Source organism: Plectropomus leopardus, chromosome 4 (genome assembly GCF_008729295.1).
Source record: "Plectropomus leopardus isolate mb chromosome 4, YSFRI_Pleo_2.0, whole genome shotgun sequence".
In the NCBI taxonomy this organism is placed as follows: Eukaryota; Metazoa; Chordata; class Actinopteri; order Perciformes; family Serranidae; genus Plectropomus; species Plectropomus leopardus.
In genome coordinates, this window is record NC_056466.1 from 37786626 (window position 1) to 37809661 (window position 23036).

Here is a 23036-nt window from a genome sequence, read left to right on the forward strand (position 1 = left end):
ATTACATGAGAATGTAAATGAATGGTCATATTAGACTATATTACTGTCAAAAAATTTTGAGCACATATGAAAGTTCAGTTCTTAAATGGGACAAGAAAAAAGGCATGTTAAACTTACTCTGCCATGTAGAGGAAGAGTTTAACGTTTGGGAAAAAAATTCTCAGCAAGAAAAACTTTGTTTTCTTTATGATTGATGCAGGCTCATGTCTGTATGTTAAATATTATGCTAAAGTCAGGAGGCAGTGTGCTTTATCTCAGCCTAAAGTCACTATCAGGTTGTGCTGTTTTTACACTTTTCTAATGGATTAAACAACTGAGACATAACGTGTTATAATGAGCTGTAAAGGTGTCAGGTGTTCATTTTGCAACTTTGGACAGAATCACGCTAGCCGTTTCCCCTTGTTTCTAGTCTTTGAGCAAAGCTACGCTATCTGGCTGCTAGCTGTAGCTTTATATTTACAGAGCAGATATGAGACTGGTTTCAATCTTCTCATGTAACAGTCGCAAGAAAGCAAATCAGCATATTTACCAAACATCATTTAAAGTTCTGGCATGTTAAAGACTCATATTAAAAATTCCACATGAGCAAAGTCACAATATTTGAGTTTAAAGTAACTTTGAAAAGAATTTTACAGATCACAGCGTGTTTCGAGAGCTTGCGCTCATAATAAAAATCCACTAATGAATTTGAAAAGAGGCTGTGGATTTATGTTATCTTACTGTTTGCTGACAGGGACTTCAGACCTCTTGGATTTGCTGTGGTGTCTTGAATCTGAAATTTAGTTTGCAATTTTAGGGAATCTTTGAACAATAACTTTTTCTTCTATTTGACAAGCACATTTAGTCACATATATCAGCTTTTATACTCTATTTCTTAATGAAGTTAACAGTGGGTGAAACTATTTAGATATCATTTGACACACAGCAAAATCATGAGTGTAAAATCAACACTTTCCCTGAGTTTATATAATTCTCACAGATTCTGAGTTAAAGTTACTCTTTGGATAGTGTTAATATTTTAACTCTTTAATAGTGTTAATTTTTAACATTCATTGTGTTGTTTTATGACACATGAAAGTGTCTTTTTAACACTAGATTGTGTTACTCCTTTTCACTATGAGTGTTAATGTTTAACATTCCATTGTGTTGTTTTATGACACACGAAAGTGTATTTTTTACACTAAATTGTGTTACTTCTTTTCACTATAAGTGTTAAAAATACACTTTCATGTGTCATAAAACAACACAATGAATGTTAAAAATTAACACTAAATTGTGTTATTTACTTTCATTCGGAGTGTTAATTTTTAACATTCTTTGTATTGTTTTATGACACATGAAAGTGTATTTTTTAAGTGTTTATCACCATAATAAAATTATATGTTTTCACCGAATCTGAAAAGGCTTCTAGTCACCTGCAAGGCTACGGAAAAAGTTATAAACACTATCATGCTGTAAATCTCTTTACCATCTGTGCTTACAGAAGTTTAAAAGTGCTGACCCACATGACTTAACAGTGATCAAGTATAATTAAATTAAAATTAAATTAAATTAAATTAAAAAAACAAACTTATCATTTCATCTTTTTTTTTATTTTTTATTACTCGGGACAAAAACCAACTTCCCAGCCCCATGGGGATTGGGCACAACTTAAATCTATGTTTACATTTACAAAGAAAATAATGATACAATATAGAGGCTCTCATCTCCACCATAAGCACTTTGTAAGTCAAAAGGCTTATATATAACAAGACTGTCTGCTTTGAGAACATCTTTTCTCATCATCAAGTATCTTTTTTTATTCTGCAAAACACAAGCATTTCATGTTCAATCCCACTGCAAATGATTAGTCCTGTCCTGTACTCTGTCCCACTGATAGTTACCCAGTTAGTAGATGTCTTGCGGTACAGATTCAACATGCAGAGCTTGGGCAAACATGCCACTATTGTCCTCATTGCCCACATTAAATGATTTCAAGGGCCCAAACTCAATATGGTTTGAAGATGTCTCCCAATGATATGCTAAGGACATCTGATGTCTTTTTGCAAGAGATTTAGTGATGTTCTTGAAGTTTGAGTTTTTGAAGAGTGTTTTTGAAAACCCTGTGCTTCGCCTTGAATCTCATGCTCCACATACTGTATGTATTAGGTCCAATTTTTTTTTATACAAGCCGGATAGTGAATGTTTTGGGATCAGGTTTCTATCTGGATACAGCTGTTTGAAGAAGTCGTGATGTTCCATTATTAAATGCTTTAAATATACAGTCATGCCTAGTGTAACAGATGGAGGAAATATGATGTTAATTATCTGCAGTAAAAGCAGCAGCAAAATCCAGTTTTGGTTTCCTTCTGGCACACTGTCACCAAAAAGCAAAGGTGCTGTGTTGTGTTTGTTACAAGACAAAGAGTCTGAATGGAATTGAGTCCTATATTATTGCCACTACTGTCCAAGTTAATCATTGATTACGATTTTTGTGCTCCATGTACCCATAGTCAAAGGCATAAATTCTGGACAACAGATCAGGTTTTGACAAAACATTTTCTGACAGATACTCCAACAGTAACTTGAGTTCATACTGAGCCACCCCTTCAAGAATGTCATGCATAATGTCCAAAGAAAAATTGTGACAAACATGAAAGAACTGTAGGCTGTTAAGAGTCACAGATAACTTCTGTGGGTCTGACTGCAACTCATTGTTTTAGTTGATGAGTTTTGCACATAACTCACAAACTCTTGGAGACTCATTCATCTGTTGTAACATCAATGTTATAAATTGCTGACTGCACGAAAGTGTAAAGCCGTACCAGGGACTCATCATAAGACAGGTTGAACACGTAGTGGGATTTAAATAGTTAATCAAAAGCACCCAACGAGCCGGTAGCTTGGCAGGGAATGAGCTGTTTGTCCACGACGATGTAGAAAGGGTCAATCCTGTTCTGGGTTTGGCCAGCAGCAAGGATATATGGTTGTTTACCCTCTCTTCCTTGCAGGTGTTCATTGATGCTGTAGCATGACTAAAAACAGAATAATGACAGTAATAACATGAACACCTTAAACTAGCAAGTTTTCAACTACTCACTGCATACTTGGGTCTGTGGGACACCAGAAAAGTTGACTTGCTAAACAGGCCACGGCAAACTGTGTGTGTCCATGTGTCCCCAAGAAGTACATGCTGTTGAGGAATTGTTGAGGAAGAATATGTCTTTGCAAGTTTCTCTAATTAAGTTAATATAACTGAAAAAAACTGGCTTGTTGGATTTTAACATATGAGACATAACATACCTTGTAAAAGTGTACCATTTTGTCTACTGCATCACTGGGACTTATCTTGGCCCTCTACCGTCCAGCTGTGGGCGGCAAGAGATGGAGAAGGAGCAGCAGAGAAGCCATGTCACTGTCCCAGTCTATCAAGAGGAAAATGAGGCAAAACACGTCATTAGCATCTACTTAGAATGCACAAAGTAAATAGCACTAGCTAGTTTCACTAGTTTCTCAGCAGCTTTCAGAAGTCAACACAGCTCAGTTGACTGAGTCAGGTGTTTGGCCTCTTTGATAACCTTGGGCCTTAATGCTGTGTCCCACTTCTCAAGCATCGTGGAGGCTGTTTCAGCTCCAAACAGCAGCAGGAAGTCTTGATTCAGCCGTTGATCATACACGCATGCAAATACATCAAGCCAGTGGTCAGTGTATTGACATTGCTTACATCCAACCAAACAAAACAAAAAAGAAATGCACAACTCACCAGTCCTTTGACATCTAAAAAGCGTGAGAATGTTTTAAATTCATCTTCATTTTCTGAAACACACGTGCTTCATCAGGAGAGTGAACAAGAAATGAACTAGCTTCCCTGAAGGCATTTCCATCAAGCTGCTCTGGCAATGTGGCTGCTAATCTCCGGCGCTTTGGTCCTGTTGCTTAAGCCACTGTGGCTGCCTTGGCTGGCCGTTTTTCTGTATTCCTGGACATGGTCTTGAGGCGCCATGCTAAATGTCCAGTGCCTTTTTCCCCATCATAGAAATGCTCCTGTTGTAAGTAATTTAAAAAATCATTACAAAGGTTTATCACTCATTGATCTTACAGAAAGTGCAGTAACTGCACTGTGAAAATAAAGGACAGTTACTTAAGTAATAGGTTTGCTGTTTTCTAATCCATCTGTAATATCCTATTAACCCAATTCATTTTGATTGCCACTGGGAACATTTTCATTGATGTGATTGTTGTTTTGCATCTTCATGACTATCTTCATGGCCAAGTTGAATTTTGTAGTTTACTCCACATTTTTAATTTTTTAGGTCAGTATCAACAACGTAGACCAAATGTTCTAGAATGTTGAAATTACATCACTGTTTAAGTATGTAACTATGGTGCATCAATCATGTTAACTAAAGTCCCAGAGCTCTAGTCTGTAAAACTGGTGTTTTCTGGAAGTAATCCTTTTTTAAAACTTACATAGCCCTTTGGAGAAAAAGGATCCTTCAGTGAAGGAAAGAGTGCAATAATTCCCAGGGCATACGTCTTCTTCTGCTTACAGGAAGGCATCCTCCTTTAGAGCAAAGATAATAATTAATTTCAAGTTAGTTTTATTTATACAGCACCCAACAGAAGTTATCACATAATAATTCTCATATAGAATAGATCAAGACCATATTCTTAAAATACAAAAACAGACAATTCAAGTACCCCACTAATGACTATAGGGTCCCAGCTATGTTAATTCAATGCCATACATTTTGAAAATTCATTACATTCTTTCTTAATATAAAGCCTTTTAGTCTGAAATGGTTTAAAATGAACAATTGATTTAAGAAACGCTTAACCATGATTCTCAGTCATATGTCTAGCCAATATGTTGACAAGCTGTCTCCGGGTGCGGTGGTTCAAAAATTTTGTAACTTGTACTTTCAGTGACATCCTCACCTCCAGGTTTCCTGAGCAAAGCATTCTTTACCATCGACTCACATAAGACAAAAAAGCTCCCAGTTTACAATTCAGTCTTCCAGGATGAAATCATTTCAACAATATACCATAAATTATCTCTTCAGACTAAGGGTAAATGTTATTCACTGCATCAAAGGAAAGTCACAAAAACACAGCAGTGCTACAAAACAAAAGAAATCAGGTAAAGCAGCAAGTGCATAACAATTTTCTTTGATAATTGGTAAGATTAAAAGCCAAAACAATATAGTCTGGATTCAACTAGGGCTGAACAATTAAAAAAAAAATCAAATTGTGATTATTTTGACTGATTTTGCAATTGCAATATGATTTGTGATATTAATTTCTTATATCATTCTGATTTTAATTGAAAAACAAACATAATTATGATTTTTGTGGGGATCTGCACCAAATAATGTTTTCTTGAGTCTGTAGAATATGATGTGTAGGCCAAGACATCTCTGCTGTTTGCTCCTTTAACAAATATTGCGCCTATGATTTGAAAATTGCAGTAGGCCATCGATTAGTTGTTCAGCCCTAGTTTCAACTAGTACCCATCAACCAACTACACTACTAGCCTTTTCTCAAGATGGCTGCTGTAGCTTGAACATCTGTGGTTGGTCTCAGATTGCCTCAATAAATGGTCCATTTGTGACTAATCTAAGTGGCCGATTTACTCCTATTTTGATCCAGAAAAGGTTGGGAATCAAGTGAACTGAGATGTGTTGAAATTAAGCACTTTTTCTCTCTGCAATGGCGGGCGTCTCTGCAAGTGTCTCTGCAAACAATCTGAGATGCTATTGAATGCAACAAAGGTGAACTGAAGACTCATTTTGACACAAAAAATGAGTCAATTCAACGTGTTCTGGACAAAACACAAGGATCTTTATCCTCACTGTGTGACCAAGTGTCAGAGCTGGAACATATGGAAGTGTCTTGCTGCCACGGATCAGTTTTTACGTTATAACGTGAAAAGTTTCACATTATAAAAACGTGAAATGAAAAGTTTCACGTTATAAGGTGATCATTTATATTGTTAGAATAATTAAGTATATGGCTCATTTACAGTGTTTGATCAAGTTCCACTTCATGCGTGGACTGAGACATGGTGAGATTCTGCTGTTATTGAACACGTTGGATGATATTGTGATTAGTATGTGAACACTCAGAAGAAATTTTAAAATGCATGGGGCTGTACCAAAGAAAGAATGAGTCCAATCCTTTGGAGGTTGCGTCATTTCTTATTGATCAGCTGGATGGGCACAGGAGGCTCAATGGATACAAACTGCATCATCTCAACTGTATCCAAGCTGGGTATGTCGTGACACAGAGTACCAAAAGGCATTTGTTGAAATTTCTTGACCCTCATGGCGTTCAGCAAAGGCGAAGACATCGCCTGATGAGACACATCTACATAAACCCAGGTCCTAATTTTATGTGGCATGTTGACTCATATGACAAACTAAAGCCATACGGCATATGCATAAATGGAGCAATTAATGGCTTTTCTAGATTTGTGGTCTGGCTTCATGCCTATTCAACAAACAGCGATCCTCATTGCTGGTTATTTCATAGCAGAAGCTGAGAAGAGGATGGGGACGGCTGCCAGAATTCACGCAGATTTGGGAACGAAAAAAGTCACAATGGCAGAAATACAGAGATTCATACGATGGAGTATGGATTGACATGTCAGCAACTGTTATATTACTGGATCCAGTAATCACAATCAGCAGATCGAAAGCTGGTAGGCCTTTCTGAGAACATCATGCCCAGAATTGGAGACTCTTTGGACAAGCAGCTCGTGCTGTTCACTTGTCTGAACATCGCTGAGGTATATAGCATGTATGATCCAATTCTGACAGAGAGAGAGAGAGAGAGAGAGAGAGAGAGAGAGAGAGAGAATGTGTGGGTGTGTGTGTGAGAGTGAGTGAGTGAGTGAGAGAATATGTGTGTGTGTGTGTAAGAGTGAGTGAGAGAATATGTGTGTGTGTGTATGAGTGAGTATGTGTGAGAGGGAGAGGGTAAAAAAGAGAGAGTGTATGAGAGAGTGAGAGGGGGGTTGACAGAGAGAGTTTGGGTGTGTATGTGCATCCACACACACAGAGAGTGAGAGAGGTAAGGTTTGAGAGAGAGAAAATCTTTTTCCATGGCAACTAAAAAAATTTGTTTTCATTGGTATTCCTCCTCTACAGGAAGAGCTACAGCAAGTTAGACACTTGTGGAATACCCACATCATATGTCGAAGTAGAAATGCAGTAGCTCCGAGTGGACATACCATTCTCATGTACACAATCCCTCAACTATTTAGGGGGCAAGATCACCTGAAAGAGGTGTTTCAGGAAGCACTGGAGGCTTGTAAACAAGAATGCCAACAGAGAGGACCTTATCCTTGCGATGAAACAGCATTCAACTTGTGTTGCCATATAATGGCAGAGAATTTCTTACACTCACCAACCACAGCAGATCAAGCCATAGAGCTATATCTCCTCCTGAGAGCGCACATACTTAAAGACCTATAGACTGTTAAAAACTTGCATGAGCATTAGGCAGGTCTATTTTATGTTAACTACAGGCTAAGTAAGTATTGAACAATACTGTATTCTTAGTTGTAAGGGAAATTTATAAAAACTCAGGTTCATTTTTGTTTTTTCAGTTCCTGGTCTGTAAATAGAAACAAGTAAATAATGAGTTTGATGAAAAATGCTCATACCCTATATATCTGCTTACTTAAAATGTAATGTTTGGGACATGTCCCTGAGGTCAACAATGAATTCCACATTGCAGCAGAGTTCACAGTTGTGTTTGCTTATGATGTGAGGTTTCTGCCTCTCCAAACTCTGAGACTGTTGGGAAGGATTAAAAGAAAAAATAACTAGCACCATTTATTTGCATACTGTTACATAAGAAAAGTATTACCAAGAGCTTGATGGCCTTTAAATTACCATATATCATATGAGACACCCCGATATACCTTGATGTGTTCTTTTATGTATGGGGATGTCCCGGTGATCCCAAAATCATTCTGGACAACAAATGATTTTAAACTATTTTATGGCTCTTCCTAGTATTTCTCTAAGTACAGGATTTGTACTTTTTATTTTTGTTTACTAATTAAATTTTTTCTGCAGCATGTCTTGGTTTTTGGATCAACTGCTTGTGTGCCACTTTTACAAGGATTCCCCTTAAATTCTCTCGTGTTGGAAGGGTTTTAACACCCAAGCCGTCCAAAAGATCAAGTAGTTCATCTCTATCCTCATCTACAAGTTCTTCTTTTAAGGCAGCAATTATCAGACCCCTGTCTGACTGACTTTTGTACAGGAGAAGACTTTCAAACAGCACATCCTCTGAGGCTTCATTCTCACCAAAAATAAGAGCCACTGTGAAAACAGGGGCAAGGCGGCAGGGAAAGTATCCATGGTCTTTAAATCCCTTAAGAAGAATCCTGCCAATAGATTTCCATTCTTCTTCCTGCCATTTGGGAGACATAGAACCCTCAGCTCCTCCCCTTCAGCTGTGTGGTCCAGTAACTTAGTCCAAAATATAGCATACACATCTCTTGAAACACCATCTTCATCAGCTTCTGTAAGTAAGTGTACTTAAGGGGGTGTTTGAGGAGTTCTGGGTCCTTGAACTGGCTAATCATTTCTTCCAGAAGACTGAACCTGTGAAGTTTTATGGTGACACATAACACATCATGTGAAGTTGTAGAACTTCCTTCTTGATAGCCTGATGCTGTGTCTGGGGGAATGTGCTCTGTGCTTCTTGATGGAAGTGTGATGGTTGTGATGCCCAGTTCATTGTCTTCAAACTGATGTATCAAAGTGTCATCAAGTTGACTCGCCAAGGGTTCTCCAAGAAAAGGGCCGAAATATCACCTCAGATGTGTCTGATACATCTGCATCAACTTCCAAATCTCATGACAGGATGACAATAGTTTGAGTAGCTTGCTCATCTTCTTTACATGTGTCTGTCAGTTGTATATCATTTAAATCTGACTTTTCTGCATTATATTCCTCATCCTCCTCATCTGTCAGAGTCTTTGTGCAAAAGTAAAATCTTAAAAACCCCATTCTTAGTACATCATACAGTTCCCCAACAGGATATCTTCATCAAATACAGCTTCTTCTTGATAGTCTAATATGTCGTGACATAGTGAGTTGCTCAAAACTTCCATATTTACCCTTTCCACTTGGGAAGAAAAGTTATTTAGCATACTGTAGTATGTCAGATTGTCTTGAATTTTTGGGTACATCAAGGGTTCTTGTTCCTCCTTCCCTGTGTTTCCTTAAGTGTTTACTGTCAAAAATCCATCCTAACTCAACTTTTCTGGTCGCTTTTTCAGCCCATTTGCTTTGTTTTACATATCTTCTTGTCCTCTTTGGGGCAGAAGTCTCCTCCTGATCTGATTTTTTATCATCATTCATATCAATGCCCATCTGTTCTTTAGTTTTTAAAGCAGTGAATTTTTTCTTGTTTCCATTGCACTACCTTTATTTTCCAAACAGAAGCATCTTGCTGCTATCTGATCTCCATATATTGGAATGCAGCCCGCAAGAGTGTCATCATCCATAAAGTCAATAATTGTGGCATCAATCTATCAAGACAAAAATACATTTTAACTCATGAACAAGACTGGTAACTGCTGCAAAATTCCACCACAACAGTATTGAAAACACTCATACACTCTCCGTCTTTACTGTTGTTGTTATTATTACAATTGTTGATATTCCATCCTCGCTCTGATTGGATGTAAATTTCCTCGGGCCTACAGTGCAATAAGCCCATTTCCACACAGCACACCTCACTTATGCCCGCAGATATTAATAATATATTTACACATTTGCAAGCACAAATTCCACTCATTTATGAACTCGACAAAGCTCACACATTGCAGACAACACAGCCCTGTATATGTTTTAAAATAAAATGCATTGTATCAGCAACAGATGGGATTCTGTTCACAGAGACGCTGTCAGAGGGCTTTTATTTTGAAAGGGAACAGGAACGTTAGAGTAAAACTGATGTCTTTGTATTTTCTCATCTCTGTGACAGAGATTACTTTTTTACTGCAGTGAAACATGGTCTAGAGTAAATATAATCATCAAAACACCATATTATCTATCTATTTCTGCCGACAAACACGCGTGATGTGCGTTAAAAACTTGTCGAGCCACCGTTTCTCTAGATATGCTGCAGCAGACACGCTCCTGACAAGCTGCTCAGGTGGGCAGTATACATCCATAGGGCAGTGTGGATGCTCTAACTTAATAAAATGGATGCCGACATGGAAAAACAACACAGTTGCTCATACGCTCCTGACGTGCGCTGTGTGAAACGGGCCACAGAAAAAATGTGCTGCATGAAAATATACTTATGTTATCTACCGCAGTGAAGATAGTTTTATGTTGGACATTCGACGGACATTCGCTCCTATGCTACATATAAAAAATTAATAAAAATTATTTGGAGATTTAAAATGTAAAAACAAGAGGTGTATCTCATGCAGCCAGTGGAGTACTATCATCCCACACTGATTTTGAGACCATTGGTCACATGACCTAGGAGCTATTGAGCTAAACTGCTAATATTTACATATGAAAAATTAATAAAAATTATAAATAGGTGTAAAATGTAAAAACAAGAGGCGTATCTCATGCAGCCAGTGGAGTACTATCATCCCAAACTGGTTTTGAGTCCACTGGTCACATGATCTGGGAGTTATTGAGCTACAATGCTCATATTTACATATGAAAAATTACTAAAAATTATTTGGAGATTTAAAATGTAAAAATAAGAGGTGTATATCATGCAGCCAGTAGTACTATCATCCCACACTAATTTTGAGTCCATTGGTCACATGACCTGGGAGCTATGAGCTAAAATGCTAATATTTACGTATGAAAAATTAATAAAAATTATTTGGAGATTTAAAATGTAAAAACAAGAGGTGTATCTCATGCAGCCAGTGGCGTACTATCATCCCACACTGATTACCCGCATTATCGTACAGGTCTGGTAGCTATTGAGCTAAAATGCTAATATTTACATATGAAAACTTAATAAAAATTATTTGGAGATTTAAAATGTAAAAATAAGAGGTGTATCTCATGCAGTCAGTGGAGTACTATCATCCCACACTAATTTTGAGTCCATTGGTCACATGACCTAGGAGCTATTGCGCTAAAATGCTAATATTTACATATGAAAAATTAATAAAAATTATAAAAGGTGTAAAACATAAAACTATCTTCACTGCGGTACGTTATCTTGTGCCATGCGTGATAGTGACTCTTCTGACACACCATGGTTTCGTAGAAAAATCAAGAGTGGGGTATCCCTGTGGTGGGGCATGATGATCAATCATTTCGAAGCTAAATGCTGAGTGACGAGCAGGTGACAACAGTCAACAACCCATGGATGTATGTATTATAGTGAAATCTGGATACAGCCATGGGGGCGGGGCCTCGTTCATTCCCATAAGAACTGCTCAGTGGCCGATTTATAATAGATCCATGTCAGTGGTGCATGAAGCACATGGATCTATTATAAATCTGGATACAGCCATGGGGGCGGGGCCTCATTCATTCCTATGAGAGCTGCTCAGTGGTGCATGAAGCAGAGAAAACTCTTTTTCCGGGTTTAGAAAAGTGTAAAATACTCAGATCTACTGGCCCATAGAGCATGCGTAGAAGTGATTAACGACAGCCGAACGCGGCCTAGTGTACCCGAGCATTGACTCCGACTCACTGGCTCGCTCACACAGATGACCCGAGTGCTCAAAACGAACAGCACCGGTGCACGAGCATTCCTCTCGTAGTAGCTTAGCTTATTAGCAACAGCAGCTAATAGGCGGTATAACGACAGCACTGTCGGTTTTAATATTTACGTTATAATCAGATAATGGTATATTTATCTCTCTCTCTCTTCTTCTCTCTCTCTCTCTCTCTCCACACACACACACACACACACACACACACACATACAACTCATCAGGGAATCATATCGTAATCTCGACCGGAGAAATCATATTAACAGAATCAGAATGCGTTGTGCCCATAAAAAGGTTATAAAAGGTGGTGGTGGTAATATTGCCCCGTGTTTTATCACACAGCTCAACTTTTAAAAATACTATGTTCAGTACCTTTCAATAACTGTCTCTAGTGCGCCGCTGCTCACTGATAACCGGTAGCTTGAATACAGAGCGTAGACTGTATATACAGTCTCTGATACAGACACGGTAAGTCGTCCATATTACAGGCTTTACAGCCAACAGCATATGGATGTGTTGTAAAATGGTACAAATTATGAATTGTGATTAAAAAATGATGAATTACAGCAAAAATATCCATTACTACAGCCGGTACGAAGCCTGTGCTATGTCAGAAACTGTTAGAGTTACATGCGCGCTCTCACGGTAGAGTCCCGCGGGTCCGATGCGCATTCAATTTATGTCTGGAGAAAGACCGAATTCCAAATCTTGAATCAGAAAATAGCGCATTTTAGGACTTAATGTTTTTAATAATGGCTAAAAAAAATATATTCTGAAAAGTCAACATGTCTCAAAAAAAAAACATGGGAAACACTCTTTCCCAGTGTTAACAAATGGGGAATAGTCTTTCTGGGCCACGTGACGCTGTAGTTCCACTTTCGGCCACTATGTAAATTTTGCTTCAGAGGGTGGCGCACTTCCTGGGGGCTTGGCATGAAGTGCACTGGCCCATAGAGCATGCGTAGAAGTGATTAACGACAGCCGAACGTCACGAGTGTGACCGACTGTACCCGACTCACTGGCTCGCTCACACAAGTTACTCGAGTCGAGTGCTCTAAAGCGAACAGCGCTTGTTCACGACACGAGCATTCCTCTCGTAGTAGCTTAGCTTATTAGCAACAGCAGCTAATCGGCGGTATAAGGACAGCGGTGCTGTCGGTTTTAATATTTACATGATAATCAGATAATGGTATATTTATCTCTCTCTACATACACACACACACACACACACACACACATACACAAATATACATACAACTTACTAGGAACTGGTGCCTTGTAATATTGCCCCGTGTATTAGGCTCATTCTACAGAAACATCAATTTTTTTCTGTCCCTAGCCTTTGGAGAAATATTACTCTTCTTTACATTTTATTAGTATTAGATTAAAAATAAAAAACATATTATTTGAACTATCACACCATTTGGAGCCATCAGCTTGGTAATATTTGCTTTTTAATCAGTTATTTAGAACCCCAACCACCACAAAAGTGCTCATCCCCACAGTTATTTATGGAGGGAAGGTGCTGTATTTTGAGTTTAAAAATGTGTTTTTCTACCATTCAAAATGCAAAAATGTATAAATAACTAATTTAAGCAATGTTCACAGAGGGTTTTTTTTTTTTTTCCTGCTAGAATAGCCACAGTGTAGTGGTAGGGAACAACTGTCCTTCAATACACAGTGTGTCCACTATACAGGATGCTGGTTTGCCTTTCTGTCTATTGTGTTTGAGAATGGGCAGCCTGTTCTCACTCCCAGTGTCAATGGACCTAGGTGGCTGACAAAGGCTCCCTCAGGAGTGGGCAACTTTCCTTGTATAACAAGCAAGAAACACCCCATGGGATGGGCGGAAGGTTCGGTGAATGGGTCTAACAAACAGCAGACTTTCACCTGGAAGTCCACTATTTATGATATTTATGATAGTAAGTAGTGTATGGGTGATTACATCTGCCCAGAACATCACTGGTTCCCATCTACAGAGCCTGCAGACCTTCAATGGCAAAAGATGTAGGTGTCACGATTCCTGCTCCTCTCCCCCTTCTCAGTACTTTTCCATTCACTCTTCCTCTGCTCACTCTACCTGCTGACCACGCCCACTCTGCCTGCTCTACTCACTCACCTCCAGCTGCATCTCATCAGTAATCAACCCAGTATATAAGCCTGCCACACACACACTCTCATTGCCAGATTGTTCTCACGCATTATGCAAGACTCTCCAGCATTCTCCTGCCAGATCTCCGAAAGCCGACCCTGCCTGTCCCCGACCTGCTCTCCTCGCCTGATCCCCGGTAAACCTACCTGCCTTCTGTCCTCGACCACGAGCTCCGTTTTGGCGTCCTGATCTGCTTCGCTGGTAAGACATCTCCGCCTGGCCCCGACGATCCTCCTGGTCCATCCCATCGGTACCGCTGCATCATCGGACTGCTCACTCGGCTTCGGAACCTCCGCCTGTCCCCGACCACGCTTCCGCCTTCTCCTCGACGGTAACTCCACACGTGCTGTCGAGCTGTGGTGCTACGGGGTTTCCTCCACATCCACGCCGAGTGACGTCAGCTTCGGTTCGTTGCTTCGATCTCCCTCCAGAGACTGTGTTGTGGGTTCCGACCCGAAGAACGAACTGTGTGCTGAATTACCTCATCTTGCTTCGTGTCTGAATTGTGTTGGTCTAAATAAAAGTCATTACCAACTAATCCTGGTTACAGTTGTACTGCATCTGGGTCCTTACCACACCCGTTACAGTACAATCTGGCAAAACATGGACCCAGCAGACAACACCGCTCTCCAGTCCGTCTTGCCCGCGTCGAGGGAATGCTGCAACAGCACGAAGCACAGCTCACCTCGAACGCAACTGAAGCTCGCCAATCGGCTTCGGCGTTGGAGCGTGCGCTAACGCAGTTAGCCACCCAAGTGCAGCAGATGGCTTCCTCGCTGACTCATCACATGCTCCACCAACACCGGCCCCAGCTTCACCTGTTTTGCCACAGACACTCAGCCCGGCATCTGAACCTCGGGTGGGGGCTCCTGAACGATACGCCGGGGATCCAGAGGGTTGTAACCCGTTCCTGACGAACTGTTCGATCCTGTTTGCCCTGCAGCCACACACCTTCGCCACGGAGGGAGCCAGAGTCGCCTTCACCATTAATCACCTCACCGGCAGAGCTCGCTTGTGGGGAACGGCGGAATGGGAGAGAGGCACGCCAGCTTGTTCCTCCTTCCAGTCCTTCGCGGAGGAACTACGAAAGGTTTTCGGACCAGTACCAGCAGGACCTGACGCCACTGGGGGTCTTCTGAGCCAGAGACAGGGGAACCGAACGTCGCTGATTTCGCCATCGACTTCAGAACCCGGGCCCGACTGAGTGAGTGGAACATGGCGGCTCAATGCGACGCCTTCCTCAACGGGCTAGCTCCGTACATTAAGGACAAGCTGGTTTCGTTCGACCTCCCCAACTCATTGGATGGCTTGATTGAACTGACCACGAGGCTAGACAGGCGGATTCAAGCCAGAAGGAGAGAGCAACGGTTGGAGGGGGCTGAACACCGTTTCTCCGTTCATCAGCATGGGCCACCTGCTAACCCCGGTCTCCATTCTGAACTCACCTCAGGAGCCGAGCCCATGCAGGTGGGCCGCACCGGTTTGTCACCAGAGGAACGGGAGAGACGACGTCGTGGGAACCTCTGTCTCTACTGTGGCCAGGCCGGCCATTTTGTTTCACGGTGTCCAGCAAAAGGGAGGGCTCAGTGGTAGATGGGGGCATCCTGCTGAGCCGATCATTGAACTCTGCCCCCTATCAACGGCCCCTGTTCCATGTTCAGCTTCTGTTGGCGGAGGGGTCCCACACTCTCGCCACCTTCATAGACTCTGGAGCAGATGTTAACCTCATTGATGAGGAACTCGCTCGGCAGCTGGAGATCGAGCTGGACCCTCTGCCCCGTCCTGTTCCGGCCAACGCACTAGACGGCCACCTCCTGGGAAGGGTCATCCACCAGACCACGCCCATCTCCATGCTCCTGCTAGGCACACACCTTGAGACCATCCGTTTCCATGTGCTGAGGTCTCCTAATCTTCCCCTGATCCTTGGGTACCCCTGGCTGCGTCGGCATAACCCCCACATCGACTGGTCTACGGGGTCCATTTTTGGGGTGGAGTCCTTCGTGCCATCAGATCTGCCTTCAACAGACGGTCACGCCAGTGCCAGCTCCCAGTTCCAGTTCCTGCTCCACGCCAGATCTCTCTATGGTACCCCCAGAGTATCATGACTTCCGAGAGGTCTTCAACAAGATGAGGGCCACGTCACTGCCTCCACATCGTCCCTACGACTGCGCCATTGACCTCCTTCCTGGCTCTGTCCCCCCCAAGGGACGTCTGTATTCCCTGTCGGCACCGGAAAGAGAGGCCATGGACACTTACATTAAGGAGGCCTTGGCATCTGGCATCATCCGCCCCTCCTCCTCTCCCGCTGGCGCAGGGTTCTTCTTCGTAGGCAAGAAAGATGGCTCCCTGCGACCCTGTATTGATTACCGGGGTCTCAACGACATCACCGTTAAGAACCGTTACCCTCTTCCTCTCATCGCCTCGGCGTTCGAGCTCCTACAAGGGTCCACCATCTACACCAAGCTGGATCTACGAAACGCCTACCACCTGGTACGGATCCGTGAGGGGGACGAGTGGAAGACGGCCTTCAACACACCAACTGGACATTATGAATACCTGGTGATGCCGTTTGGGTTAACCAATGCCCCGGCCGTTTTCCAGGCTCTGATCAATGACGTGCTCAGAGATCTGCTCAACAAATTCGTGTTCGTGTACTTGGACGACATCCTGATCTTCTCCCGCACGAAGCAAGAGCACGTTCACCACGTCCAGACCGTCCTGCAACGCCTGCTGAGCAACTCCCTCTTCGTGAAGGCCGAGAAGTGTGAGTTTTCACGCCACATCAGTTTCCTTCCTGGGCTACATCATAAGCCATAACCATATGGAGATGGACCCGGCTAAGGTCTCTGCGGTCACCTCTTGGCCTGTTCCTGATTCCCGCAAGCAGCTGCAGCGTTTCCTGGGTTTCGCCAACTTCTACAGGCGGTTCATCCGGGGCTACAGTGCTGTGGCGGCTCCTCTTACGGCCCTCACCTCCTGCAACATCCCCTTCCGTTGGTCTCCGGCCGCGAAGGGAGCGTTCCGTACACTCAAGGAACGCTTCAGCTCGGCTCCCATCCTCCTGATCCCGGACCCTGACCGACAATTCGTGGTGGAGGTGGACGCTTCCGATGTGGGTGTGGGGGCCGTTCTCTCTCAACGATCTGCCAAGGACCAGAAGCTCCATCCCTGTGCTTTCTTCTCTCTCGTCGTTTGTCCCCTGCTGAGAAGAACTACAATATTGGTAACCGTGAGCTGCTGGCAGTTAAGTTGGCCTTGGAGGAGTGGAGACACTGGCTGGAGGGAACCAAGGTCCCCTTCCTCGTCTGGACTGATCACAAAAACCTCGAGCACATCCGCTCTGCTAAAAGACTGAACTCCCGTCAAGTCCGGTGGGCTCTGTTCTTCGCCAGATTCACCTTCACCCTGTCATACCGACCTGGTTCCCGTAACATCAAGCCTGACGCCCTGTCCCGTCAGTTTCTGGTTGGAGAGGGGCACTCCTCCAACTCGGACAGTATTATTCCTGCTTCCTGTCTCCTGGCCGCCCTCACCTGGGCCATCGAGGAGCGGGTCAAAGCGGCGGTGGAGGACCAGCCGGGGCCCAGTTCCTGTCCACCAGGTCGGCTCTTTGTCCCACAAGACCTGAGGTCCGAGGTTCTGCAGTGGGCACACAGTTCCCGGCTCACCTGTCACCCAGGCATTGCCCGTACCAAGGAGGTGGTGCAACGACGGTTCTGGTGGGCCACCATGGATGAGGACATCTCTGGCTTCGTCAACGCCTGTCCAGTCTGCAGCCAGAATAAGGCTCCCCGGAGGACTCCTGCTGGTCACCTTCAGCCCCTGCCTGTGCCTCATCGTCCCTGGTCCCACATCTCCGTGGACTTTGTAACCGGTCTGCCACTGTCGGGAGGCAACACCACTATCCTGACAGTGGTAGACCGGTTCAGTAAAATGGCTCACTTCGTGCCCCTGCCTAAACTTCCATCTGCTAAAGAGACTGCTGAGTTGTTCCTGGAACACGTGTTTCGTCTCCATGGTCTTCCTACTGATGTGGTTTCGGACCGGGGTCCCCAGTTCACCTCCTCGTTTTGGAGAGAATTCTGCCGCCTCCTGGGTGCCTCGGTCAGCCTGTCCTCCGGTTACCACAGCCAGTCTAACGGCCAGACAGAACGTAAGAATCAGCAGATGGAAACAGCACTCCGCTGTATGGCATCCAGACATCCCGCTTCCTGGTCCTCGCATCTGATGTGGGTAGAATACGCTCATAACACTCTCACCAGCTCTGCTACCGGCATGTCCCCATTCCAATGTGCATATGGGTTTCAACCTCCCTTGTTTCCCGACCATGAGAAGGAGACCGCCTTCCCTTCTGTAGAGGCCTTCATCCGTCGCTGCCGCCAGGTTTGGACCCGGGCCCGATCTGCTCTACTGGGGTCCGCAGAACGTTACGCCACGGCCGCTAATCGGCGCCGTTCCCGGGCTCCAGCCTACCAAGTGGGGCAGAAGGTGTGGCTGTCGACACGGGATCTCCCCTTGAAGGAGGACTCCAAGAAGTTGGCTCCCAAGTTCATCGGTCCGTTCCCCATCGACAAGGTGATCAACCCAGTGGCGGTCCGATTGAGATTACCCCGGTCCATGAGGGTCCATTCCACCTTTCATGTCTCCCGACTCAAGCCGTTCCGGGAGAGCCCTCTGCAACTTCCGTCCCGACCTCCTCCTCCTCCCCACATCATAGATGGGACCCCTGCCTATACGTGCGCCGCCTGCTGCGCTCTCGCCGCCGTGGTAGGGGCCTTCAGTACCTCGTCGATTGGGAGGGGTACGGTCCGGAGGAGCGATCGTGGGTTCCAGCACGCCAGATCCTGGATGACAGCCTGGTGGAGGAGTTCCATCGGCAACATCCAGACCAGCCCTCCGGACCCGCCTCGGCACGTGGGGGTCCCGGTTCTGCTTCCCGTCCTGCTCCTGTGTCCGCACCGCCCGGGGATGACGACGTGGGTTCTGCCTCGTACTCCGGTGATGTCCTCTCGGACGACGGGGGGAGTGTGTCTGGGGTCTCTGAGGAGTTCTGACCCTCCTCCGGGCCCCCGCCGCCCGCCCTGCTTCGGTGGTTCGTGGTGGGACGTCGTGGGCCGTCCCTTGGGGGGGGGGTTCTGTCACGATTCCTGCTCCTCTCCCCCTTCTCAGTACTTTTCCATTCACTCTTCCTCTGCTCACTCTACCTGCTGACCACGCCCACTCTGCCTGCTCTACTCACTCACCTCCAGCTGCATCTCATCAGTAATCAACCCAGTATATAAGCCTGCCACACACACACTCTCATTGCCAGATTGTTCTCACGCATTATGCAAGACTCTCCAGCATTCTCCTGCCAGATCTCCGAAAGCCGACCCTGCCTGTCCCCGACCTGCTCTCCTCGCCTGATCCCCGGTAAACCTACCTGCCTTCTGTCCTCGACCACGAGCTCCGTTTTGGCGTCCCTGATCTGCTTCGCTGGTAAAGACATCTCCGCCTGGCCCCGACGATCCTCCTGGTCCATCCCCATCGGTACCCGCTGCATCATCGGACTGCTCACTCGGCTTCGGAACCTCCGCCTGTCCCCGACCACGCTTCCGCCTTCTCCTCGACGGTAACTCCACACGTGCTGTCGAGCTGTGGTGCTACGGGGTTTCCTCCACATCCACGCCGAGTGACGTCAGCTTCGGTTCGTTGCTTCGATCCCTCCCTCCAGAGACTGTGTTGTGGGTTCCGACCCGAAGAAACGAAATCTGTGTGCTGAATTACCTCATCTTGCTTCGTGTCTGAATTGTGTTGGTCTAAATAAAAGTCATTACCAACTAATCCTGGTTACGGTACTGCATCTGGGTCTTTACCACACCCGTTACAGTAGGAGGATTTAGGGACAAATTTTAATTTCAAATAATTCCACCTTGTACCTTGTATTTGTGTCCCTTGTAAAACCAAAAGTCAGTCAAGTTATTTTAATAACAACATTGTGTGCTAGTTTATATAACATGTTCCATTAGTGACATATGTTACATAAGCAATACCATTGTTATTTTAAGTCAAACCATAATGTCTTTTCTTAGATGAACAGCAAAATTAAAATTTACAGTATATATATGGTATGTGTAATGAAAATAGACACATATATCCTACCTGAAAGAGTGTCCTGGTGAATCTGTTCTCTTAGACCTCAAATAGAGCTGAGGGTGTTGAGTTACAGGGTGGAGAGTTACTGGAAGGAAAAAGAAATGGAAAGTGTTACATTGTGTAATATCTGACCATCACTGACCTCTACCTCTCAGGTATAATATGTAACTAGTGAACACGCCAGCAGTACATTTCCCTGTATGGAACCCCAAAGTATTCAGCATTAAATAATTTTAATATGACATTGTGAAATAATCAGATGGACATATTGTGTGAAATATATTAATGAACTAACAATTCATTAAATAATTGAATAGACTGTGTTCTAGAAATTTGTTAAGTACAACACTGAGCCAACAGTTGTCTTTCTGATAGTTTAATTCAGGCATTTGCAAAAGGACCCCTGCACTCTCCAGCATGAGACAATGCAAAAGGAAGGGCCCAGAGCAGTGGTGATGCAGAAATAAAATATAGTGAATTATATGGACCTGGTTACACTTTGTCCTTCAAACAGGACAAAGAGAAACAATGACATGGTTTATCACACAGTATACGTCATCATGCACAGTACAGAGAGAACAAGGATTTACACCAAAAGATCAACACACAGTGGTTTGTCACAAGACACTAACAATGTGATCAAATAGAGAGTGCTGATTAAGAGAGAGAGATGATGATGAGAAATGGGAACTCCCATTACAACTGTTAAAACCAAAGTTAAAAAATTTTAATCTTTATGATTTTTCATCTTAAATGCCCTCTTGCATATGTCTGTTTTTATTTCACTTTGTCCTTTCCCCAAATAAGACATCTTATATCAAGTTTTATATCAATAATATTTTTTTTGAAATTGCCACTGACTTTATTTCATAATGTCATTTTTCATAATGTGTGTCACTGCCCTCTCACCCTTCAGGAAATCATGTACCCCCTGCCTCTTATGTTACGAAGCTCAACAACTGCAGCCAAATTTAGCCAGTTTTCTCTTACAAGTCAGAGCAACAAGGCATGCTTCCTACCTAAGCCAACTTGAAATATTATACAGCATCTGAGTGAAAATCAAGTGGTAGCATTGTAAAAATGTTCCTGTTGGCCTGATCTTCACAGAAACGTGAGGAACATCTTTAAAAAAATGCTGTGTGTGTTCAAGTTCCACAGATGATATTGACACACAGTCCATGGAAACAGTGCAAACTCTCTAGTTGATGATGGGTTATAAAAATGTTCTTGTTGCATAAATTTGAATAGTATCACATGAAAGGAGGTGTGATGCAGAGGTTTGCTCTGTTGCCTCACAGCAAGAGGGCTCCAGGTTCAAATCTGCCAGCCAGTTGTGGTCCCTGTGTGTGGAATTTACATGTTCTTCCTGTGTCAGCATAGTATTCTTCAGGTTTTCCCATTGTCCAAAGACAACTGGTACAACTGGTGACTTCAGGTGTGGACATGAGTGTAGGTGTGAATGTGCCAGCCCTTATTTTCAGCCCTGTGATAGCCTGGTGACCTGTCCAGGGTGTACCCAGCCTCTCACACAATGGTAGCTGGGATGACTGATTCAAAAATTTCATTTATAATTCTGTTTACTTCAGTGTCTAATTACAATTTTTTTTCTTTCCACAAATCATAAAAAAAATCATAAAACAATCATTCATGAACATTTCTGTCAAGTGGGAATAGATGGCCAAGAGTTGCAGTTCAGCAACACTTACGAATGAAATCACCATAAAACTTCACTAAAGAAGAAGGGGCAAGGTAAGATGTACATAGTTGGAAGATTTCTCTTATTTTCACGAGCATGGCAGGTGAGGTGCTGATTTCCAGGTGCCAGTGTTTTGTATACAGTATATTTCATATTTAAACCACACACAAAAGTATTGGTGTAAATGCTAAGCTGTAAATAAGTCACAGATTCAAATACACCATCAGTGGAATTTTGTGATTAGTTTGCTCACTCTGCATGAAAACATATTTTCTCAGAAGGGTGTAACCCTTGAAGCTTAGTTCAGACCAATGATACACAATGAGACAATTTGAAGTGCATCAGATAACATCACATAATCCCAATGTGACTTCTCTTCATTGGCTCCCTGTTTATTTTAGAACTGATTTTGCAAGTTTTTGCTGATAACTTTGAAGCTTGTGTTGGTCTGGCCCCAAGCTTGTGATGGCTAGGCTGGTCACATCGCACGCACATCTGCTTCTTCACAATTCATTCATGACATGTACATTCATTGTCTGAGTGCCTGCCCTCTATGACTTTATAAATCCCACCTACAAAGATGGCTTCGGCCAGTCAGGGGTTGGCAAGTCCGCTGGAGAGCAGTGATCGCAAGAAGAATCTCATCCCAGCAGCACAGTGAAAGTTAGTTAACAGCTACCGTGGCTGCTTGCTCTTGTGGAAGTACTGTACATGAAATGAAGTTGCACAATGTATGAGGACGTCAGCATACACTTTGGAGCTTTACCAACAGTTCCTTGTTGGGAGCAGAGACACAAGATCGGCGGGCGAGAAATCCCGGACTCCATACTTTAACCCGACTCTTCAGACCTGTTAACTTTGGTGTGAACATCTGTGATTACATCATGGGATTAAATTAACAATATCAGTTGATGGGAAATATATTGTTTGGTGGGAAGCTTTCTCTTGACCTGATCAGAACTGAAAGACTAAATAAGCGACTGTGTTTAGTTTTATGTGGAATGTTACATGTGAACTGTGCTTGATTGAACTGTTGGACTCACACTGAGATTAACTGGTTGTTTGAGCTATGGATATATTTGTTGTTACATTCATAGAAATGTAGTCTTGTGATTATTTCAAGAAGGAAAGCAACCAGGGTATTTGAGAAACACTGAGTTTAGGTACTGAGTATTCCAAATTGTCAGGCACCGACCTGACAGCCCCCCCCCCCAGCAACTTTAAGTCAAACCACTATATACTGGAAATGTTGACCCCATATTCTCCAATTGGCATCCTTTATATCCAACAGTAGTGCCCTTCTGGCCGTTCCAAAGTGGAGGCTTAAATGTAAAGGTGACCAAGCTTTT

General features: G+C 43.5%; 1 pseudogene; it reads right to left on the minus strand.

Annotated features, from left to right (window-relative positions):
- Positions 1-2698: 2698 nt before the first annotated feature.
- LOC121942020 lies at positions 2699-14238 on the minus strand (annotated as a pseudogene).
- Between the last annotated feature and the right edge of the window lie 8798 nt (positions 14239-23036).